The sequence below is a fragment of the Eublepharis macularius genome, chromosome 1 (genome assembly GCF_028583425.1).
Source record: "Eublepharis macularius isolate TG4126 chromosome 1, MPM_Emac_v1.0, whole genome shotgun sequence".
Taxonomy (NCBI): Eukaryota; Metazoa; Chordata; class Lepidosauria; order Squamata; family Eublepharidae; genus Eublepharis; species Eublepharis macularius.
This window is the reverse complement of record NC_072790.1, coordinates 59,904,356-59,928,460: the sequence shown is the minus strand read 5'-3', so window position 1 is coordinate 59,928,460 and position 24,105 is coordinate 59,904,356.

Below are 24,105 nucleotides of genomic sequence, written 5' to 3'. Positions count from 1 at the left end.
GCTATTTTCCTCAACTCAAAATAATTGCCTGTTCCTGAATTCGGAAATCTGTTTTACAGCCATCTATTTAAAATGGAAATAATATAGTTTAACTATTAGATCATCATTTTAATTTTTCTGAAAGTCTCATTAGCTGATTCATTGTCAAGGCATCAGACAGATCCCCCCCCCTCATTTGCAAAGTAGCTTTGCAACTATTTTTTTTTCTTTTTCATGATAGGATATGGCAGCTCTGATTATGATGTGTCATTTTCAAAGGACACATAAATGATTCAAAGTTTATATCCAAGTACTTCAAAGCTGTCAGATACACACTAAACACAATGTACAAAGGCACTCTGCTCCCTAACAAAGAACAAGGGAGAGGAAAGACAGTTGAATGGATGAGTGATAGATGGGTGGATGGAAGTGGGTCTCTTCTTTCATTTCCCTTCTGAAGCTAATGTGGCTGTGAAGGTTGTATAGCCAGGTGACTTCTTGCTGGCTGCATAATGCGGTTAATGATCTGCATTTGTAACATTAATATAATGTCCTGGCTTCATAATGTACCGTAACACGTGTACTAGTTTGCAAAATGATTTATACTCGACATTGTAATACATTTCCTAGGGTAATAGAGGAAATTGATTATCTTGCATAGAGCTTTCCCAGCATTGTGCATTCTTTGTTCATTACAAATATAATTAGCTTATGTGGCATCATATTTCATTTACCAACGACTCTTTGATTTTGTTGATAATTGATAAGTGCCTGCTCATTAATTAAAATTAGGCATTCTAATTTTTACAAGAATTCACACTCAGTTACAGTCTTGGTATCTTCTCTTTAGCAGGGGTAATTCTTTATTCTGAGAATGTTCAATTAATAACACCAGTGGCTTGTATCCAACCATCCAGTCCTGAAGACTTAAGTACTCTTCTGTCTTTGGAAAGGGGGGGGGGGGTGCAATTTCCTTTTATTCCTGGCTGCCACAGCAGACCTTACCTTCGCTCTCTTTGCAATCTAAGGGCCAAGCTACAAGTGACGAATGACACTTGAACGGCAAGTGGATTGATTGGAGCGCAAGTGAACAGGGAGAAATACACTTGCCATTCAAGTGTCATTTGTCACTTGTAGCTTGGCCCTAAGTGTCAATCTAAGTGTCCACTGACTCCAGGAAGAAAATTTCAAGAGCTCTGCAGGAGAATCCTGCTCTACAAGGTTCACTTAGCAATCTAATATTACTGGATTCAAACCAGTGTACTGTAAGTCCCGCTGTCCACATATATTGGACATGTCATTGGATATAGTGTATCACTCGTTTAACAAAGGAAGTTCTAAATATCACTGATTTTTATAAGTTCATTGGGGTTTGTTTATTCAGATATCTACAGTGTAACTTATAAAGTCAAACAAAAGCTTTCATATACTTATGCATATGTACTTATTATTTACTAAGTACTTACATACTTTTTAATAAAAAAGATTTTAATAAGTGTAACAGTGTTCTTGATTGTTGTCTTACCCACTGAACTCTCTGTTCATTTTCAAAATGGGACTGTGATAGAATTGTCATAAAGATGTCAGAATTGACAAATGCTGCATCCAGCAAGAGGCAGGTAAAGTCTTGAAACAGCATCAGGAAAGGAGAATGATTGACAGGTCCCATCCCCCTGCTGTGGCTAGTCAGAGAGAGAAAATGGAAGTTGGTGTTAGAATGATGAGTTGGCTCCACCTGCTGCAGCAGCCATTTTGTGGCTGTGCTTACCACCCTGTGTTAACCCAATATCTCTAAATTCTAAGTTCTGTCACTACATGTCCAATATTTTAAAAAACACATTAGGCTAACAGAATAGATTTAATGTTTTCCTTTGGCTGCACATATGCACACAGCACACATGGTATACATATGGCTCTCATTTGTTCACACAGTTCCTCATCCAGCTAGAATTATTGTGTGGGCTCCTAACAACATATACTCTGAACTGAATGTGGGTGAATAGCCAGAATGACTATTGTCATTTGAGAATGTGGTGTTGTAATAGAGAGAGGCAGGATACCTTAATTAATACTCATGGAGCCCCTGACCTCAGAGAAAATAATTTTTCCTGGGAATGGAATTGTTGTTGTTGTTATTCTGCCTTTTTCACTGAGATGCAAAGCAGATTACACAGTGCAAGTGAAAATACAATATAATCAACAGCTAGGACATTCCCTGAGCAAAGTACAATAATGAACAAAAGTTAGGATATTCAATGAACAGATACAATAGGGTATGGAAGCAGAAAACATGAAAACAAGTATAAAGTTGAGAATAGAGATGAAATCTTTCTGAAACAACACATAGCTAATTTACAGGGCTTGTTAAGCAACGTGGAAACACCCTAAGTACCCTACAGTGTAGCATATAGTCTCTGTCCCTATCAAAGCATCTCTCTGAGCTATTTCTTATGACACAGCCCTATAATCTGGGTAGAAACCCCTCCCGAATAATTCAGTTTTGCATAGTTTGAAGAAAAACAGGAGAGTAGAGCTTTCCTGACTCCCTCAGGCAGGCCATTCCATAAAGTGGGGGCTACCAGAGAGAAAACATGTTTTCAGGCAAGCTGTTGAGTTTGCCCAATTGCAGGGTGATACATTCAGAAGGCCCTGTTCAGATGAGCAAAGCTGCTGTGGTGGACCATGGAGGGAGAGGCGATCACACAGGCATGAGGGGCTGTGGCCATGAAGGGCTTTCAATGTGATAGTCATGAGCTTGAATTGAGCCCGGTAACTGATGGGAAGCTGCTAAATGGGATTTATATGCATGATCTGTCTACCTCCTGAGAGTAAACTAGCTGAGCATTCTGCACCAGATGGAGTCTCCAAGTTGACTTTGAGGGGAGACGTATATAGAGTGCATTACAGTAATTTAGTCTCAATGTTACTGTGGCATGAATCCAGGTGGCCAGATCAGCCATGTCAAAGTAGGGGGCATCTTCCAGGCTAGCTTAAGTTGGAAGAAGGCCGCTTTTTGCAGCTGCATTTACTTGCTTTTCTAGCAACAGTGCTGGGTCTAAGGGCCAAGCTACACATGACGAATGACACTTGAACGGCAAGCGGATTGAGTGGAGGGCAAGTGAACAGGGAGAAATACACTTGCCGTTCAAGCGTCATTCGTCATGTGTAGCTTGGCCCTAATATAACCCTTAGGCTCTTAAGTGAGTCAGCCAGGGTCAACTGAACCTCATCAAAACCTGGAAGCACAATGTCCTTCAAGATCTCTGCTTTTCCAACCAGCATCACTTCCGTTTTGTCTGGGTTCAGTTTCAATTTGTTGCTTTTAACCAATCAACAACACTGTAAAGCAGCGACTCGGTGTCTCTACTGCATTACCTGGGGTTTGGATAACAGGATAAAGAGCTGGGAATCATCTGCATATTGATGGAATCCAGTTGCATAACTATGAACGAGTTCTCCTAAAGGCTTTACATAGAAGTTGAAGAATGTGGGGAATAAGATTGCACCTTGTGGAACCCCACAAGATAATTCTCACACTGAGGATAGCTGGTCTCCAATAGCAACCCTTTGAGTCTGTTCCGGAAGGAATTATTTAAACCAGTCCAGGGCACATCCCCTGATACCTAAATCTGTCTCCAAATGCCCGAACAGGAGGCTGTGGTCTACTGTATCAAAGGCTGCAGATAGATCCCTGAGGAGCAGAAATGAAGCATGGCCTTTGTCTATAAACTATAAACTTCTCAATGTGCAGGCTTGGAGGAGATTAGTTTGATTTAAGGAGCCAGATAGACAGGATGAGAACCATTTGCCCACCTGTCAGGAAGGGACAAGACAGATAGTTATTTGGATAATTATTTAATTTATTTATACCCCACCTTTCTCCTCAATGGGGAACAAGGCGACTTACCTAACTCTCCTCACTTCCATTTTAGCCCCACAACAACCCTGTGAGGTAGGTTAGGCATGGAGTGTGTGAACGGCCCAAAGTCACCCAGCAAGCTTCCATGGCAGAGTGGAGTTTCTAACCTGGTTTTCCCAGATCTTGATCTGACACTCTAACCACTACAGCATGCTGGCTCTCATATAGATAGTGAGTGGGGCCAATAAAAGCTTGGAATGTGGTCCATAATTTGATTAGGAAAAAAGTACATGTGGGGATCCAATCCTAGGTTCATGACAGATTAATTTTTAGCCCTCCCAGACGGGACAGGAAGGGTTAAATGATCTGAGCACCCTTTCAGAAATGGGCAAGCCAAGGGCCAGGAACTGGGAACAAATGGAGTGCAGCCTGTCTAGACCAGCCTCTCTTTTTAGAGTTCCTGAAGGCTTAAGTCCATTCTAGGGAAGGGAATGTCAAGGTAACAGTAGTGAGTATATGACCTAGTTAGCCTCATATGTTTTACGTTCTTTTTCTTAGACTGTAATACACTGTTCTGTTTTAATACCGTTTTCCAATGCTCTGTGCTCTAGTAAATTGAAAGAGTATTTTAGTGAATAAAGATCTTTCCCTTTTTAAAGATCACAGACTGTGATCAAAAATCTCAATTAGATGCCTGACTGCTCGGTCCATGCATAGCTGCGTATTTAAAGAGGCCACCCCAAGGTATACCATACAACAGAAGGGAGGGGGCAAGCTCTCTCTCTCTCTCTCTCTCTCTCTCTCTCTCTCTCTCTCTCTCCACACACACACACACACACACACACACACACACACACACACACACACAGTAAGAAAGAAAGGGAGTAGGGGAACAACTCTTTTACATGTGATATATAGCAACTTTGAAAAAGTAAGTAAAAACCCCCCACCCTGCTTACCCTTACCCACTAAATCCTAAATTAGACATTTGAGGCATTAGTAGTAATAGCAGCGGTCGTAGTTGTCCTCCCCAGTCACCAAGAAGCAAGTTTTTACAAGTCATCATTCCCACTCCAGCTAAGGAGATTGTGGCGTGTAAGTAGCCTTGAGCATATTGTCACTCGCTGAGGTGTTAATCATATGACATTTACAGCACAGCCCTAAGCGGAGCTACATCCTTCTGCTGGAGTCCCTTATCTGCATTCTCATACAACTAAGCCACATCTTAACATCTTGTTTACACATGACTAAAGCTAGATTGGGGTGTTGATGTATATCATTCTTGGCTCTTGGTACTGAAAGTCGTACTTGTGTCTTTGGAGTTAAGTCTGTGTTGAGAGTCTGGTAAATAACGAGGCAAATGTGTACATGAGGAATTAAGAAAACAAATAAAAATTCCGTGTCTGCGTTCATAAATGTAAGAAGCTGAAGCATGGGTGAGTTCAAAATGAAAAGGTGGTAGTCCTTGTGGCCTTGAAGAAAATCTATGCAGGATGAAAGAGAAATCCCTAAAGCCTTCAAGTCAATGTACAGAGCCCGTTGAGAAAACAAACAGGATGTTAAGCCATGTTTCTCACAAAAGCCAAATAAATCAAGAGGGTATGTAGCTTTATGAGGCTGATGCATCCCACTCATATAAGATCTATTGCATGGGATAAAAGCTGATTTTCTTTGGTGATCCTTTCAATACCGTATGCCATTTTTCTTTTGGGTTGCAAAGAAGCAAATAAGATTGATGGAAGTATGAAAAATGAAGGAATGAAGACAGATTGCTAAAAAAGTTGATCGAGAAAGTGAGAGGCTTGTTATGTCTTAGCTAGAAAAGCTGAGTAAAGATATTGTATCAATATTGGTACATTTTGTATTATTTTATAGAAAAAAAATTGTATTTTAGTCTACTTAAACCAGCAGTGCCTGTGTAAGGTCCCAGGCAAAGGCCTTTGCAGCTTTCTCCTTCTGCTATTAGTTATGAGCAAATGTCCTATTGATCTCAATAGAAATTCTTTATGAGTAGCTAGATGCAAAAATCACATTTTCTTTTCAGGTCATGGTAAGAGTTAGATTGGCCACACTAGATGCTCTTCAGGGAGGAAATGCATTTGCAGACCGGGGGGGGGGGGGGCGGGAATCCTGAAGCATCTCAACAATAAGATGATAAATGAAGCAAAACTATCCCTCTCTTTCCTGACTTTTCCAAGGGGTTTCCCAAATAGTACTTCATGCAGGTGGTAGTTGTCAGCCTTGTTATTGGCCTGGATCCTGTGCTTTGACAGCAGCCTGCAGAAATTGAGCAGATGGGACTTTTCCTGGCATGGAGGCAGAGCTTTGCTTATTTAGTCAGACATAATTAAAGCATAGGTGGAGAACATGGTTGGCAAATCAGTGTCCCCCACAAAGAGTCCAAAGCACTTCCCCCCCGCTAACTGTTCATCATGACTTCGATAGATTTGGAGTATTCCCTCCTCTGGTGACCTGTGCATGTTCAATTCATGGCCTTTTCTTTTTGTACTTTTATTTTGAGCCATGCTGCAGTTCCTGCATGGATAAATGTCTCCAAATAGCCCAGCACTCAGCCAACAAGAATCATTGAACATTCCAGGCTGTCTCTCCGAGTGTGTTTTGGTGCTAAGGAGATTAAGCAGCTGAAGAATACATTACATGGGCAGGAGAGCATCCAAATCAAGAACAACAACTGCAGAGCCAATGTAAGAAAGAGCAGCAGTTTGTAATCTTTCAGGCTTCACTGAAGTCTAATCCCAGTTCTGGGTTCACTTGACTGACCTCACAGTATACCCTTCATTTGCACTGCGGTGAGCATTCTTTTTCACATCGCAGAGTCTCTTGACTCCTTGATCCACCTTGTTGTTAAACTGACTCTGGTTCTGTCTTAACTAAAATGCTGTGGCTACTGACTATTGTGCCACAGAGCATCACACTTCGTCATAATGATTGTTGAGGTTGCCAACAGGCTGGAGGATAGGCCTGGAGAAAAAATTCCTGTCTCATTACTAAAGTCTTAATATGAGGAAATGGGCAACCGAAGCTGTTCATGGAATGGAGACACACATTGCCAAATGATTTATTAAAATGATAGGGCTTCTTGAACCAGGCAGTTGGCTACCCTAACCATCTCGTCTTTTGAGACTACCATGAATATCTGAGTTTCTGCTTCTGATGAAAAATCCACATATTACATGAGTATCTTTAATCAGCAACAGAATCCGTAACATTTTTATCAGATCTCTGTGGGGAAACGCAGCACATGGATGTTCAAGCTCATGTGAACTGCAGACACTGAGATGTATCCCACTAGCTTTGTGGAGTGGGACTTTTCTGCTTCCCCTCTTGCTGCCGCTCACCAAGCCCCCTATGTTACAACAGTGGAAAACAAATCTTGATGTAATCATACCTATGACTGTATGAGGATTCTTTTTCTGTGATGTGTTACTGATGCATGCTCATCTATGCAATGGGAAAACACCACACAAAAGAAGCTTGATAGAAACATACAGTCACAACAGGCTGCTTCCCTCCCCCCACAGTGTTTTTCCTGTACACACAAGTACACATACATGTCTTAGGCCAAACTACTCACATTTATTTTTGGCCAGCCAGGTTCTGGTTCTCTGGACCCTTTCCCTGCAGCTTCACAGGAGCTGCAAGGAATATCATTTTAAAAATTGGCAGCAGCCTAATTGTGCTTGGAGCTGTGGGGGCGGGGGGCGGGGGGGGCAGTCCTGCCTTCCTATCTGCACCATTTTCCATTACTGAAATGGCCTTAGTAGGGAGTAATGCAAACCTTGCTGGGCCCATTTCTGCTTGGAATTTCAGAGTGTGTAGGGGAGCTTCTGCCTTCCTCTGGACTGCGTTCCCCAGCTGAAAGGGCCTGTTATGCAAATAACTCACTGCCAGAGTCATTTTGGCTAGGGAAAATGGCATGGGGAGAGGCAGGAGCCCCTTCTCCTTCCATGTCACAGTTTTGAGCAGAATCAGTCTCTTTTCAGTTCTAAAAATGACATTCTCCTCAACTGCTTTGTGGCTGCAAGGAATGTAATTTGGGTCTGGGGAACCCTAACCCAACTTACACATACACACACAAAAATAACATGTAGTTTCACCCTTAAAACAACACAGAGAAAGAGCCTTGACGCTTTACAATATCCTACTATACAAAAGGCTAAGCGTATTCAAGACAACTCACTTCCTACCTTGGTGCACCTCCAGAGGGCACTGCTGTGGAGGGAAGCCCAGATGAGGCAGCCAGACCTCCAGAGAGCATGCCATGGTGGGAACCCCAGGTCAGGATCAGGCGCGGAGAAGGCGGCAATGCCTGCCCACTGCTGTCACCTGCTGGGATGAAGAATGGAGCACCCCCCACTTTCACCCTGCTAGGATCAGGAGCAGAGCAGGTGGTAATGGCTGTCCCCCACTTTCACCTAGCTGGGATCAGGAATGCAGCAGGTGGCAAGGCCCATCCCTCGCCTTCACCCAGCTGGGATCAGGAGTGGAGCAGCTGGCAATGCCCTTCCCCTGCCTTCACCCAGCTGACATCAGGAGCAGAGCAGTTGGCAATGTCCACTCCCCATCTTCACCCAGCTGGGATCAGGAGTGGAGTAGGTGGCAATGCCCACCCCCCACTTTCACCCCACTGGGATCAGGAGCAGAGCAGGTGATGATGCCCATCCTCCTCTTTCACCCAGCTGGGATCAGGAATGAAGCAGGTGGCAATGTCTACTCCCCCTCTTCACCCAGCTGGGATCATGTGTGAAGCAGGTGGCAATGCCCATCCCCTGCCTTCACCTAAATGGAATCAGTAGCAGAGCAGGTAGAAATGCCAACCCTCCACCTTCACCCAGCTGGGATCAGGAGCAGAGTGGGTGGCAATGCCCATACCCAGCCTTCACCCAGCTGGGATCAGGAGCAGAGCAAGTGTCAATGCCCACCCTCCGCCTTCACCCAGCTGGGACCAGGAGCAGAGCAGGTGGCAATGCCCACCTTCTGCCTTTATTCTGCTGAGATCAGGAACAAAGCAGTTTGCAATGTCCTCCCCCCATCTTCACTCAGCTGGGATCAGGAATGGAGAAGGTGGCAATGCCAACCCCCATCTTCACACAGCAGAGATCAGGAGCAGAGAGGGGGCAATGCCTGCCCCCACCTTCAGACAGCTGGAATCAGGAGTGGAGCAGGTGGCAATGCCCACCCCCGCCTTCACTCAGCTGGGATCAGGCATGGAGCAGGTGGCAATGCCGCCCCCCCGCCTTCACCCAACTGGGATCAGGAGAGGGGCAGGTTGCAATGACTTCCCCCTGCCATCACTGACCTGGGATTAGGAGTGGAGCATATGGCAATGCCTATCCCCATTTGTCCCAGCTCGGATCAGGAGCAAAGCAGGTGGCAATGACCGCTCCCCCTTCACCCGGTTGAGATCAGTGCCTGCCACCAGCCTTCACCCAGCTGGTATCAGGAGCAGAGCAGGTGGCAATGCCTGCCCCTCCAACCAGCTGGGATCAGGAGTGGAGCATGTGGAAATGTCCGCATTCTTTCATCTTGCTGGGATCAAGAATAGAGCACGTGCCTGCCTCCCACCTGTACTTGGCTGGGATCAGGCAAGGATCAGGTGACAATACTCGCCTTTTCACCCAGCCAGGATTAGGAATGGAGCAATAGGCAATGCCTGTTCCCCCTTCACCTAGCCTGGATGAGGTGTTGAGCACAAGGTACTGCCTGCCTCCTCTTCACCCAGCCAGGATCAGGTACAGAACACGTGGCAATGCTCACCCCCCAACTTTATCTGCTGGAATCAGGCGCAGAGAAGACGGCAATCCCCCCCCCCCACTTCACCCAGCTGGAATCAAGCACAGAGCAGGAGGCAATGCCCAACCTTGTTCATCCAGCTTGGATGAGATGCAGAGCAGGTGGCAATATCTTCCCCCTTCACCCGGCCAGGATCAGGAATGGAGCAGGTGGCAATGCCCACCACCCCTTCACTCGGCCAAGATCAGACATGGAGCAGGCAGCAATGCCCACCCCTTCACCTAGCCAGGATCAGATGTAGAGCCAGTGGCAATGTCTTCCCTCCTTCACTTGGCCAGGATCAGGTGCAGAGCAGGTGGCAATGCCCGCTGGTCCACCTGGCCAGGATCTGTCAAGAAACAGGTGGCAATGCTGGTCCCCCATTCACTTGGCTGGGATCAGGTGCAGAGAAAGTGGCCATGCTCACACCCTGCCTTCATACGGCTGTTATCAGTGACAGAGGATGAGGGAATGCCCACCTGGCTGCCCTCCCTTTTCTAGAGCCCATGGTATTTTCCAACCAATAGGCTTTGTTGCTAGTGCTACAATAAAGTTGGTTAGTCTTAAAGTTGCTACTGGACTCTTTACTATTTTGCTACTACGAGGCTAACAAAGCTAACTCCTCTGGATCTATATCTAGATCAGGCCTGACCAGAGTCATCCAGAACAGGAGTTTATAGGGGATCTTTCTATTACTCTGTCCTATTCTACGGCTGTATCTTGATATACCCTCTCCATTACTGATTCACATGCATCACAGGTTTTGAAATATGAACATATGAAAGGGGTCCATGCCTGCCCCCACCTTCACACAGCTGGAATCAGGAGTGGAGCAGGTAGCAATGCCCGCCCTTGCCTTCACCCAGTGGGAATCAGGAGAGGAGCAGGTGGCAATGCCCACCCTCCACCGTCACCCTGCTTGGATCAAGTTGGCAATGTCCAATTCCCATCTTCACCCAGGCAATGCCTGATCCCAACTGGATGAATGCGGGTGACAGCCATTGCCACCTTCTCCTCTCTTGATCCCAGCAAGGTGAAGGTGGGGGATGGACATTGCCATCTGCTCTGCTCTTGATCCCAGCTGGTGACAGCAGTGGGCAGGCATTACCACTTGCTCCACACCTGATCCTGGCCTGGGCTTCCCACTGTGGCATGCTCTCTGGAGGTCTGGCTGCCTCATCTGGGCTTTCCTCCACAGCAGAGCCCTCTGGAGGTGCACCAAGGTAGGAAGTGAGTTGCATTGAATACGATTAGCCTTTTACATAGTAGGACTAGCAACAAAGCCCATTGTGGGAAAAAATACAATGGGCTCTAGAAAGGGGAGGGCGGGCAGGCAGGCGTTCCATCCTCCTCTGTCACTGATCCTGGCCAGATGAAGGTGGGGAGCATGGACACCTCCTTTGGACCTGATCCTGGCTGAATGAAGGGGGGCAGGCATTGCCACCTGCTCTGCACCTGATCCCGGCCGGGTGAATGAGAGGTGGGAATTGCCTCCTGCTCCACACCTAATCCCAGCTGGGTGAAGGGTGTGTGTGCGTTGCATCATGTTCTACTCCTGATCCTTGCAGGGTGAAGGGGTTGGCCTTGCTGCCTGCTCTGCACCTAATCCCAGCCAGATAAAGCAGAGGTGGGCATTGCCACCTGCTCCACTTCTGATCCTGGCTGGGTGAAGAAGGGACAGGCGTTGCCTCCTACTCTGTGCCTGATTCTGGCTGGGTTAAGTGGGGGGGCATTGCCACCTGCTCCGTGCCTGATCCAGGCCAGGTGAAGGGGGGCAGGCATTGCCTCATGTGCCACTCCTGATCCCAGCAGAGTGAAGGGGGCAGGCATTGTTGCCTGCTTTGCACCAGATCCCTGTCAGGTGAAGTTGGGAGCGAGCATTACCTCCTGCTCTGCACCTGATCCAGGCTGGGTGAATGGGGATGGGCATTGCCGCCTGCTCCACGCCTGCTCCTTGCCTGGGCCTTCCACCATGGTGCCCTTTCTGGAGGTCTAGCTGCCTCATCTAGGCTTCCCTCTATAGCAGTGCCCTCTGGTGGCACACCAGGGTAGGAAGTGAGTTGTCTTGAATACGCTTAGCCTTTTATATAGTAGGATAAGCTTTTGAGAGGCACAAGTCTCTTTGTCAGATGCATCTGAATATCTTTTGGATGCATCCGACAAAGAGATCTAGATATAGGCATGCAATTAAGAAACACTGAACATCTAATTTCGCGTATCATATAATTTAACTCCTAGCAAGAGGTACACCACAGATAATGTCTTAGGTTTGTTACCGAGTATTGTACACAAGTAATACAATTAAGGAGTCTCTGCTTCCTTTTTTTTTCTTTTACCATTACAACTTGCTTACTTAGTATTCTTAATAACAATTCAATCAACAGAAAATCATACCATCTATTATGACTACATAGATCATTAAAGGAGAGCAATTACATGAGTCCAATAAAGTATCTTATCCAAAGATATGAAGGTCATAGGCAAGGAGCCCCTCCAAATAAGAAACCTGCAATTAATTTAGCTTCTCATATTTATAGGGTTTCAGAACCTTTTGTTAACAATAGCTGCTTCAGAAACTCAAATTCTTGGCTAACTATTATCTTATGATTTCATACACCAAACAAGATTATCCATATTTGAAACATCTTCTTGAAACATATAACAATAGCTAGTTCATTCTTGCTACTTTTTGTATTAATGAAGTCTATGTAGAATTAATGATTACAAGTTTCTTGTGCATTTGAATATCTTTTGGCCCTCCACCAATCCTTGAACAATGTTGCTGGCCTCTATGAAGTTAAAACATTCCTGCCATTCTCAGATACTCCCTGGATCTAGACCTTGGTACATTGGATGCATTAGTATGAATTAGATAGTTTCTCTTTAATAAATTTTTATTGGATGGTTAACATACATACACATAATGTTATTACATTTTACTTATTTCCCATATACCTACTATATGCTTCCCACCCCCTCCCCTCCCCCTTTCCTTTATTGACTTCCAACAGCACTACAACCCCCCGTTTCTTGAATTAGATAGTTTCTAATTTACACATGGCAATACAGCTGTGTAACTCTATTGTGCCAGGACTCCTAGAGGCCAGCCCAGAATCCTCAACCTAGAAGGAACCCTCACATGGAGAGAACTAGAATCAGAGAACTAGGAGCTCCTCCACCATCTGGCCTGTCCACTTTTGATCCCTCTACTATCACCCCTATTGGAGCTCCAAAAAGAAGCAACAACGAACCCTTGCTGAATACCAGACCAGAGAAAAGAACACTCTCTTGAAGGTCTCTTGGGTACTGATCAGTAAATCACAATAGGGAAAAAAACCTTCCGAGGAAGTTCCCTTCTTCTCATTCCTGCAGCAGCTGATTTTGACTCATTTTGCTGGCATCCTGTTCCTGGGCTGATCTATGGTATGTGATAACTGTTAGATCAACCTATGGGCTATCCTGACGTGTGATTTCACTGAGCGTTAATGTGGCTGTATCCACAGAAGTAAAAGGTTTTATATATCTGCTCATCTTGTATGCAAGCTCATCCGCTGACTGTGGGCTCACAGATCTCAGAAATCCAGCTTGGTGTTTCACGCAGCAGTCCTGTGGTGTTTCTATATCTCTGTAGTATATTAAAATATTTAATAACAGTCTGAATGAATCAGGGATACAAGATCAAATAGGAAACATGGGGGTTTTTTCCCAAAGAAAAGTTTGAAGGGAATATACTGAGCATGGAGATTATAGTAAAGGACCTATGTGCCAATGTGAAAAGAGTCAGAGAAAGAAGGAGCTCGAGTAACATATTAATTAAAGTAGATATCAGAAGCAAAACACAGATGACTCCTCCATCATTTGAATTTTCACCCTTGCAAGGGAATAATTACTGTTGTTACATAAAGACCCCTACCCATAGGCTATGAAAGTACTGTAAATTAATAACTCAGAACTTTAATTAGATATAAACGCAGTGTGGAGAGTGCCCAGTATGCAAACTTTCTTATACACCCTCCTCACCCTCCATAAACAAGGGAAGAGGTGTTTTGTTCCAGATAGTCTTTATAAGGGTTGGGGATACTGACCAGGTAATTAATATAAGTTATTGCTTTTATGTGCTATATGCCTTTACTTTGGTCTTAATTTTTTTCTCAATTTGTTGTCACTTCGAATGTTCAAATGTGCCATTTACTTACATACATTCTTCATTTATACCCCACCTCTGTTTCCAATGAGGACCCAAAACAGCTTAGATTGTTCTCTTCCCCTCCATTTTATCTTCACAATAATCCTGTGAGGTAGGTTAGGCTAAGAGTGCATGACTGGCCCAAGGGCACCCAGCATGTTTCCCTGGAATAGTGGGGATTCGAATAAGGTCTCCCAGATCCTAGTCTGATACCCTAGTCACTAAGTCATACTGACTCTTTTCCCAAAATTATTTTAATGTTTGTGCTTGGTCATTGTGCTTTCATCTTTCCTATTTTTGTTGTTTCTTTCTTTTCTAAAATGGTATTTTTGAATGTCTATCTATATGCCATTGATGCTAGAACATATGTAAAGAAAAGATGTGCAGGTAGTATGTATATGTAATATATGATACAATATGCTAGATGGAAATGTGCATGACTTGCTCCAGAAAGTGGGTCAATTGGCCATGGAAGAGTAGTAGAGAAATTAGCTCTGGAGAAAGAGACCTCTCCAGATTAAACGCTGCTCTTTCTTTCTTACACTCGTATTAGACTCTCAGCTTAAAAGGAGGAAGATATGAAGGAAGTAGAGACAAGTGGAATGGAAGACTGGGATCCCACTGACAGAGTTCTGCCTGAGGTCCTCAAGGACCTAGAGCTAAGCCTGAGGAAGTATCATTAGTTAGAGAACTAAGACGGTATGTTTGAAAGTAAATGCCATTCCTATCAGACAAGTCTTTGGCAGAGGGTTGGATCTAGAAATATGACTGCATAAGGATCACAGACCTTCCCCCCCCCAGGCCCTTCCAACCCTGGAAAAGTTGGTTCTCAGGGTTGCAGGGTTCATGTAGAGTGACAGACACATGGGATGGTGGGCTACAGGGGAAGGGGCAAAATTGCTCTCCCTTCTGTCAGCTCAGCTCTGCTGATAGGAAAAGCAGGAAGGAAAATTTTGCTTCCTTTCACATCCTTACTATAGTCTACCAACTTGCATGGTTACTACTTCAATCAGGTCTTACAATCCCAGAAATCAACTTATCTATGGTTGGGACTGTTCTGGGGAGGGAGGGTGAGGAAGATCTAGGGCCATCATGACCTTCTTCTAGGGAAAACTTTCTCCCATCCCCTGGGTGAATAGTGTTTGTGCATGTGCAGCTAAAGCACATGCAATGGGCAGAAAACCAAATGGATCAGTTCCTAGCCAGCATTGGCCCACCTGGAACAAACAAGTAATGGAACAAAATTTTTCTGGACCTCCCCAAACTGAAACTGAAACGGAAATGTTCCTAGTCTACATCCCTAAGCCCTAGCATTTGCATTGAGACAAGAAGTCTGTGTACCTGGGATGCAAGGTTCAAAACTTCCCATTTCCTTGTATCTCAGACAATAACGTCATGGTGTGAAGAGGCTATAATATCATGGGAAAGCTTTCAGAGTATAAGACTTACATTCTGATTATTTTGAACAACAAGAGAAAATCAGAGCCGTACTGTATGTACCTATTGCTATCCATTGTAATGTTACAGAGATTGGTTCTAGTACCTCCTCGTTTGATTTGGTTTGTGAAAGCAAGGATTGTAAATAGAGGTGGACACGAACTGAAATAAGATCCAAAATTCGTCACGAACTGGGCCAGTTCATGGTTTGTGAACCAGCGGTTTGTCGGAGCCCATTTCTGACAAATTGCCATGAACTTTAGGTGGGTTCATTTGGTTCATTTTTCGGTCCATCACTGCAGACAGCCTGGTGTTGGTCAATCATTTCCTAGGTAACGGGGGGGGGGGCTTTCTGCAGCCCCAGAAATGACCTTCTGCTGCCCCAGAAGTGATATTTTCACGAACCAAATGAACCAGTTCGTGAATTGGGGCAAGTTTGTAAAAGTTTATGGTTTGTAGTTCATGAAACACGATGAACCACGAACTGCACGGTTCGGTATTTTCCTGGTTCGTGCTCACTTCTAGTTGTAAATAATGTAGAAAACCCTTCCTCTCCCATCTGACCTCAGAAGAGTTAATTACCATTTTAGATCAGCAATTTGGCAGAGGGTGATGAACAGTGATTCTTTGAATCAAGGTAGAGTTTTCATTTTATTTTAGGAGTTACAGCATGGAAAACTTTAAGTTTTATATTAAAATAGAACTTGTCTATTTCTTTCAGCAGATACATACATAGTTTCAGTGCACAGTGCTACATCTGCAGATAAAAATAGCCATTATGACATCACAACACAATGATGTTACTGCATTGCCAGTGAGGCCTCACCACGTGTTATCTCCTGCTGGCAATCCTACCTTCTGCTTGCAATCCTACATTCTGCTGATGAATCACTTATTCCAACCCAGAGGTTTGTGACAGAATTTTCACTTGCAGTACCAAGTGAGAGACGAAATATGTTTCTGTCCTTCTAGAACCTTCCAAGATCATTGAAGGAATGTATGGAATTGCATGTATGAGCTTCTGTCAGTCCCTGGCAGTTAGGTCCTTTCAAGTTCTCCACAGTTAACACACAGGCGTTCCAGCTGAAGCAACTTTATTAGAGATCCATACAGTTCAGGGTGTTCACACAAAGGTAGCAATTGGCAGAAGTGACAATTCAAACAAAGGCATTACTAATTATAGTGGAATTTCCCACCCTTTGGGTCCATTGACATTCTGGAGCGAAACCCCAAAGAAGTTACATGGGAACTGATTAGTTTAGACTAAATGACATACAAAGTGAAAATATCCCAATCTCTGGGAAAAGATACAATGTTCGCTGCTAGCAGCTCGCCTTCAAGGACACTAGCTGGAAAATTAAAGTACATATTTTCAACAGATAACGGAGAGGCCCCACTGGCTCTCCTGCATTTTATGTTAGCAGTTAAGACACTCTCAGATGACCTATACAGTATACAGAATATAACTTTGGCAAACGGTAATGACCAGTACAATATGCAGAATACAATAATGGCAGGCATACTGGCACACATGACAGCTTCAGGCATAAATACTGTTATGTTTGTAAACAAAGGCTTGGAAGAGAGCTGCTGTAGTACAGTGGTTAAGTGGTTTGGCTGCGAATCAGCACTCTACTGGTTTGAATCCCACTACTGCCCTGAGCTCAGTAGGTGGCCTTGGGTAAGCCACTCCTCTCAGCTCCCCAGCTGTATTGTGGGGATAATAATAACACTTACTTGTTGACTGCTCTGAGTGAGACACTAATCTGTTTAGAAGAGCAGTATATAAGTGCAGTTATTATTATTTTATTAAGTTCAGTGAATTAGGACACTTGTCATCAATGGTGGATGAACTGCACTTGTACTACTGTTGCCTGCAGGCCAAGGTGGGCTGCAAAGGTACCCCTTCTGCAACTTGCTTAGATCCTGATGAGACAAAAGCAAGAGGAGAAGAGGCACACTCTTGAGTCCCTGCTGTTTTAAATTCATCCAAGGCAAGCTGCAGAGAGAGGTGCTTGCACTACAGCATGCCCTGGTGTTTGCTGTGAAGGTGGAATGGGAGGAGAGCCCTTGGAACAGCTCAGTAATGTGAGCCAGCCCTGAGCTGTGCCTGTATGCTCAAAAGCAGCTAAAATGGAAATGTAACACAGCCCTTTCCCTTCTTTACTGTGCAGTGTCTCTAACTAAATTCAGAGTTCCCTGAGGGGGCTTTCATTTCTATATATATATTTTTTAAAAATACAGCTGTCTTAGCAATTTACTCTTTGACAGCAGAACATGATCACATAGATCTCCCCTTACAGATGCAAAGCCATACAAAATAATGCTCCAGGCACTCATAAGAAATGTTGAGAATGTTTGCCTGGTGGTGTGCCCATCTCCTCTGCTTCTTTCCACCATATTTCTGGTGGCCATCAAAATCAAGCAGCACCCAACTGCATCAGAAGCAAGCGGTAAAGTCTGCCACAGCCTGATGGGGCTGCTAATTGGCTTGGATCTGACCCCTCCAGGTCATGAAGCATCATTTTGGGGCCTCCTGATGTACAGTTGTTTAGACAACCAAGTCAAAGCCAGTTCTGTGGCCTGCCTTGGAGCCCATATGGGTGGACCCTATTATTGCTGCCACCACCAGATTACAAGATGGGCTGCCACTTGCCTTGGAACCCACATGGGCTGAAAGTGTAGGCAATGGCATGCTCCGTTCCTGTCACTGTCAGGCTCCAATGCCATTCAGATCGCCAGGATCATTTCCAGCAGGCTGATATTGCTGCTTGGAGCCTGTTACCAGGGAGCACTGGAGGGCGGCAGTTGGGAGCAAAATGTTGAGCTGGCCATAGTCAAAGGGAAGCAAAAATGAGCCAGGTAGTCCTGCAGCAAACCATGGGCAAGCCAATGAAGGAGCAGCAGTGCCAGCCCACGGCGAACAATCCCCGTGAGCTAAATGGTCTGTCCATTTGTGCTGCTGCCATATATAACTTAAAAATTACCAGTTGTCACAAAAGTCTGAGTGACATTATTTCCCCTCGGGTTACATAAATCTAAGAAACTGACCTGCAGACATCTATTCTTCAGGACCTGATTCTAGATGATACAGAATATAATATAACACAACAGGGGTAAGTAAGCAGACGGAATTTCAAAAGAAGTAAATTCAAAAAGTTTTACAGATAGATAGATATTGATATCAATATATATTCTCTTTAATTTAACTATGGCTGCTAAAATATTAGAGGCCTTTTGGGAAACTGTCTAATTCCGGTATATAAATTGTAAGGTTAAGAGTTTTCATCATCATTTCAAAGTTTCAAAAATCAGCAGAAAACTGGAGATTTGTCTTTAGATGAAACCCTTGAAGGAATTCCATGGGCTCAGCAGGAATGTCAAGGGCATTCAAACTAATTTCAATATAATGCTCTATTTGCTTAACACAAAAAAAATTTGATTCATATATTTCAGAACATGGGAAACAGCATCTAAATGGAAGGAAAATCCTGTAGCCAAGCAATATAAGATCAAATGACAGTACAGAGAACTCTTCAAGGATTGCTTATGACAAAAGTTAACGATAAAGAAACCCAGCATGGTTTGCTTGAAAGGAGTGGGTGGTGCCTCTTGCCTTTGGTGGCATAAGGCTGGCATGCTTTGCTGTCAGGTCCATCCGTCCGTCCGTCCGTCCGTCCGTCCGTCCGTCCGTCCGTCCGTCCGTCCGTCCGTCCGTCCTTCCTTCCTTCCTTCTTTCTTTCTTTCTTTCTTTCTTTCTTTCTTTCTTTCTTTCTTTCTTTCTTTCTTTCTTTCTTTCTTTCTTTCTTTCTTTCTTTCTTTCTTTCTTTCTTTCTTTCTTTCTTTCTTTCTTTCTTTCTTTCTTTCTTGGATGGACTTGATATCAAGTTTTAGAGTGGGATATTCTCCTCGTTGAATATGCAGTCACTCAGAATCTTTGCAATTTTATCTGTCCCACCAATTGGCTGGATTACCCAACAGGCAGACTAAAGATGTGGAAAACACACAAATCAGAATTAAAAAAATGAATTTGATATTTCACACACGCACACAAAACCCATTGATGGGAGTGCTGCTTCAGCATCCAGTCACCTTTCAGGGGGACAATGGAATGTTGGAGGGAACCACAGCAGTCGAAGTTCAGTTCGGGGCTGCCTCAGTTAGAAATAGGGTTGCCAGGTGTCCAGTTTTCCCCTGGATGGTCCAGTATTTTCTTGAACTGTCTGGGAAAACTTCAAAGAAAATACTGACCATTTAAATGTCAAGTATTTTCATTCAATGTGGAAAGGAGTAGCTGTAGCAAGCAAGATGAGTAGTGCTGCTTTGCCTGGGTGCACAAGAATTTTGGCAGGCTGTGGCTGGCTGGTGTCTCAGTGTCTGGTGGGGAATGCAAGCATGGGCTCTCACTGAGGAGAGCAGGGCTCAGGCTCCAACTCCCTTCCTCCTCACCTCTCCCCCCTATGCTTCCACCCATCAGCCAGTCTGCTTCTAGAGGGCACAAAAGCTCAGGCCCTTTCCAAGGAGAGTAGAGCTCAGGCTCCACCTCCCTGCCTCCACCCTTCTCCGCTTTCACGAAGCAGCCAAGTGACTGTACAGTTACCTCAGCCAGCATCACATTCCGTGACTCAAGGCAGCAGCATGCTTACTCAAGTTTCCCACGCAATCCCCTTCCCTCTCACAATCACCCTTCTTTTCAAGTTCATGGCCAGCGTGAGCAATGGAGCCTGCCTGAGCTTGATTATTGACAGCAGTAGGATGGAGATGCATGTTGATATACTTCAACTCTCAACTTCCGCCTTATCCCAATGTAGGAAGATTCAGGCAGGCTTCCCCCCCCCCACCAAATCTCAATATGGGAGAAGGAAGGCTAGGAAGGTAAGTGTTTAAACAGAGAGATGTTGTTTGCCACATGATATCGGACTGAACGAAGCTGATGGAGAAAAGTTAGATGGGGGAGAGAGAAGAGTATATATGACCTGAGGGCAGGGGAGAAGAAGAGACACTCTATACATGATTCAAGGCATGTTTCTTATTGTATCATAACTGAAATAGACTGTGGCAGCAATCTTAAACTCCAAGGGATTTACTTATGAATATGCAGGCTTAGGGTTGTGGTCTGTGAGGCTGTGTTTGAAAATGCTATGTTTGGGGCTGATTTTGACCCTGCTGAGACCCTGCAGTTTTCAGTTTTCAACCAACAGTGATGCCATTGGGGCCTCTGAAGCATGCAAAGAAGAAACATGGAAATGTGTCCAGTATTTGGGTTGAAACCATCTGGCAACCCTACTGGCAACTGGAAGAGGGGGCGGTACTCCCAGCCGGATGCAACAATATCACTTCTGGAAGTGACATCATTGTGAGGGCTGCGGGAGTGCTCCCGTACTTCACAGGGAGAGAAGAGTACACTTTCCTTGGGCTTGGAGGTACAGAAGAGAAGGGCCATGCCAAGGCTGTAATCCCTATTACCATGAGGGGGAAAATGAGGATAAACAATAGATCCTGCTTTAGGATATTTACAGAAACTTATTTCCTTTTATCTATGTATCTATTGCCCAGATCTTGTGAGATTTGCTGGAGCCAATCGGAAGAAGCATTCAAATAGCAATCTCAAGCAACACACTAAACTGCTGGGCCTCCTGGGTCTATCATATCAGTCCTAGGCTTCCTTTTGCAGAGGCAGGAGGGAGGGAGGGACACATAGTAGGAAGGACAATGCAAAGCACCCTAAGACAGTGGGGGCAAGTGCTGCTACTTCTTCTGGTAGCATCTGCACAAAATATATGTGTCAGAGTCACAGGCACACATGATCCCTGCTGCCATGCCATATAATTGCAAATCTGGCAGCCAGAAACCTAAGTAGGTAAAAGAAAGGGAACAAGAACAAGTTAAAGAAAACCAATCTATGCCCTAGCTTTTCAATTCATTCAAGGCCCTTCTGCAGTCAGGCAACAATACAGTAACTCAGGAAGCAGATGAACAAAATCAAGATGAAAATGATTTCAATACAGCAACTGAGTCTGTGGCAATTCATTTGCAATAAAGTGTCCTAAAGATTCACTGCTCACTGCCAGTGACTGTGGAAGAAGCTGAAAGAAATTTCAGCAACCTAGCACTCATCAAAAACTGCAGGTGTTCTATAATAGGGCAAGAACGGTCTTGCCTATTGAGTGTGAACTTGCAAGAGAAATTGACTTTAAGGACTAGTTCATGAGTTTGCAATGAAAAAGGCCAAAAAAATAAAGCTTTAAGTTAATAGGTTTAATCTTTGCAGCCACATTGGTCCATTCGAATATATTTTAAAGATATTGACAGGATAATCCCTTTCTAGTGACCAAAAAGTTTTAAGATAATTGGCAAACTTATTGGACTCTTAGGCTGGATGTTATTATTAAATGAAAGTTGAAAAAGTGAGCATTTTTCAGACACGCAAAATATGTAACAGTAATTTCATAACTAAAACAAACTTTTTCATGGTTCATGAGGTTGTATGGGATGGGAGGCTCTGCTGTTTAGGCGGGGGGGGGGGTTCTACAATTAGAAAATCTAGAAAGAAACTATTTTAATTTCAGCATACATGTAAGTTTTGTGTTGTTTTGAAAAATAAAACATTATTTTAGTATTGAATTATATATAGGGGGGGCACCATTATCTTTTCAGTGCTTAGCACTTAATCCGGCCCTGGTATAAGGGACGATTTTTGTCAATCCCTCTTCCTGCAGCAGAACCCCAACCCTCTCTCATGCTCTTTCAGTGGGGGGTGGGTCTCCTGTCCCCTAAGAGTAGCAGTTTGAGCTGCTGATGGTGGGAGAGTTGGAGAAGTCATACCCCATTCATAGAAATCCTTCTGTCAAGCAGAGATTTCCAGTGGTATCCACGATCTGCACAATTAAAGATCTGTTAGCCCATTCAAAGTTTACCAGTGTGGTATTGCAGCCTCCAAGGTAGTTAATAACTGACCACTGCTTTTTGAGTATATCTATTCAGATGAAAATATCCTTCTTTTAAAAAAAATCAATTTGGCTTATTTACTTTATTTATTTTCTTTGGATTTCTATTCTGCCCTCCCCTCAAAGGGGTCAGGGCGGATTACAACATTTAAAAAACACATTAAAATTAATTTATACAATTAAAACCATAAATAATTTTTTTAAAAAAACATTCACATGTAAAAATATACACTCAGATGGCGGCAATCAATACCAGCAGATACAGCTCGACAAGATAAGGTGGTGGGCAACCCTAGTAGGGAGTGATTCAGATTTTATTATTCTCTATTTTTCAGCCAGTGAAGGCCAAGCCCTACCTCAACCATATGCCTGGTGGAACATCTCTGTCTTACAGGCCCGGTGAAATGATAACACATCCTGCTGGGCCCTGGTCTTAGGGCCAAGCTACACATGACGAATGACACTTGAACGGCAAGTGTATTTCTCCCTGTTCACTTGCCCTCCACTCAATCCACTTGCCGTTCAAGTGTCATTCGTCATGTGTAGCTTTGCCCTCAGTGGACAGAGAGTTCCACCAAGCTGGAGCCAGGACCGAGCATGTCCTGGTTTTGGTTGTGGTCAGGCGGGCCTCCTTGGGGCCAGGGACCACCAATAGATGTTTCTTTCCCGATTGGAGTGTCCTCTGGGGCATATATGGGGAGAAGTGATCTCACAGATATGCCGGTCCGAGTCTGCATAGGGCTTTATAGATTAATACCAAAACCTTGAACCTGATCTGGTACTCCACTGGAAGCCAATGCAGCTGGCACAATATAGGTATTATACGCACTCCAGTTGGCGCTCCTACAATAACACGCACTGCTGCATTTTCAACCAGCTGCAGTTTCCGGGTGAGGCTCAAGGTAAGCCCCGCATAGAGCAAGTTACAGTAGTCCAGTCTAGAGACGATCATTGCCTGGATCACTGTAGTTAAGTTGCTGACTCAAAGGTACATGACAAGCTGCCTGGTCCATTGTAGATAAAAAAAGAGGACCTGGAAACCGCTGCGACCTGAGCCTCCCTTTTCAAGGAGGCATTCAGAATTACCCCCAAACTCCTAACTGATGACACTGGCATAAGTGGCGCCCTGTCGAGGGTCGGGAGTCGGAGTCTGGCAACTAACCCCCCATGACTCAAGTACAAGTCTTCCATCTTTGTAGGATTTAATTTCAGTTGACTCTGTTTCAACCAACTCCCAGGAACGTTTTTTTTTTTTTTTGGCTTGCAGCCTAACTTATTTTAGAGGGTACCAATGGGAGCAATCCTAAGCATGTCTACTTAGAAGTAAATCCTATTTTATGAAACTTATTCCCCAGAAAGTATTCTTAGGATTGCAGCCTTTGAGCGTCAAGTGTTCTTGAATGAGGGTGTGGATCATGGATGGTCCTCTGAGCACCTTGCAAGAAGTATGGGGTTTTTGAAATGTAATGTCTAACCAGGGTTGCCACTTACCCACTACTGGTGAGCAATTGACTGCCACTGCAACCAATTGCCCACCACCAATACATTCATCAGTGGGAAGAAAAAGGGGAGAGGAAGCCGATGCTACACATCAATTCATGCCAAAAACTGGAGGTGATGCCACCACTATGCAGTGATGTCACTTCCAGTTTTTTGGCCAGAAACAGTGTCATACAACACCATTTCTGCCCCTCCTCCCCAGCCCCTTTGCCACTCTGTTAAGCCTCCTGCCAGTTGCCAGCTATGCATAACAATATTTTTTTTAAATCAAGTGTACTTGAAATTTTATTTAAATACTTAAGTCTTATATTTTCCTTAAAATGCTGGTGATCCTTTAAAATCATAAAGTATGTTTAAGAACATAAACACAAAGGTAACCTCTGTGCTTTTCCTTTTGAACAATG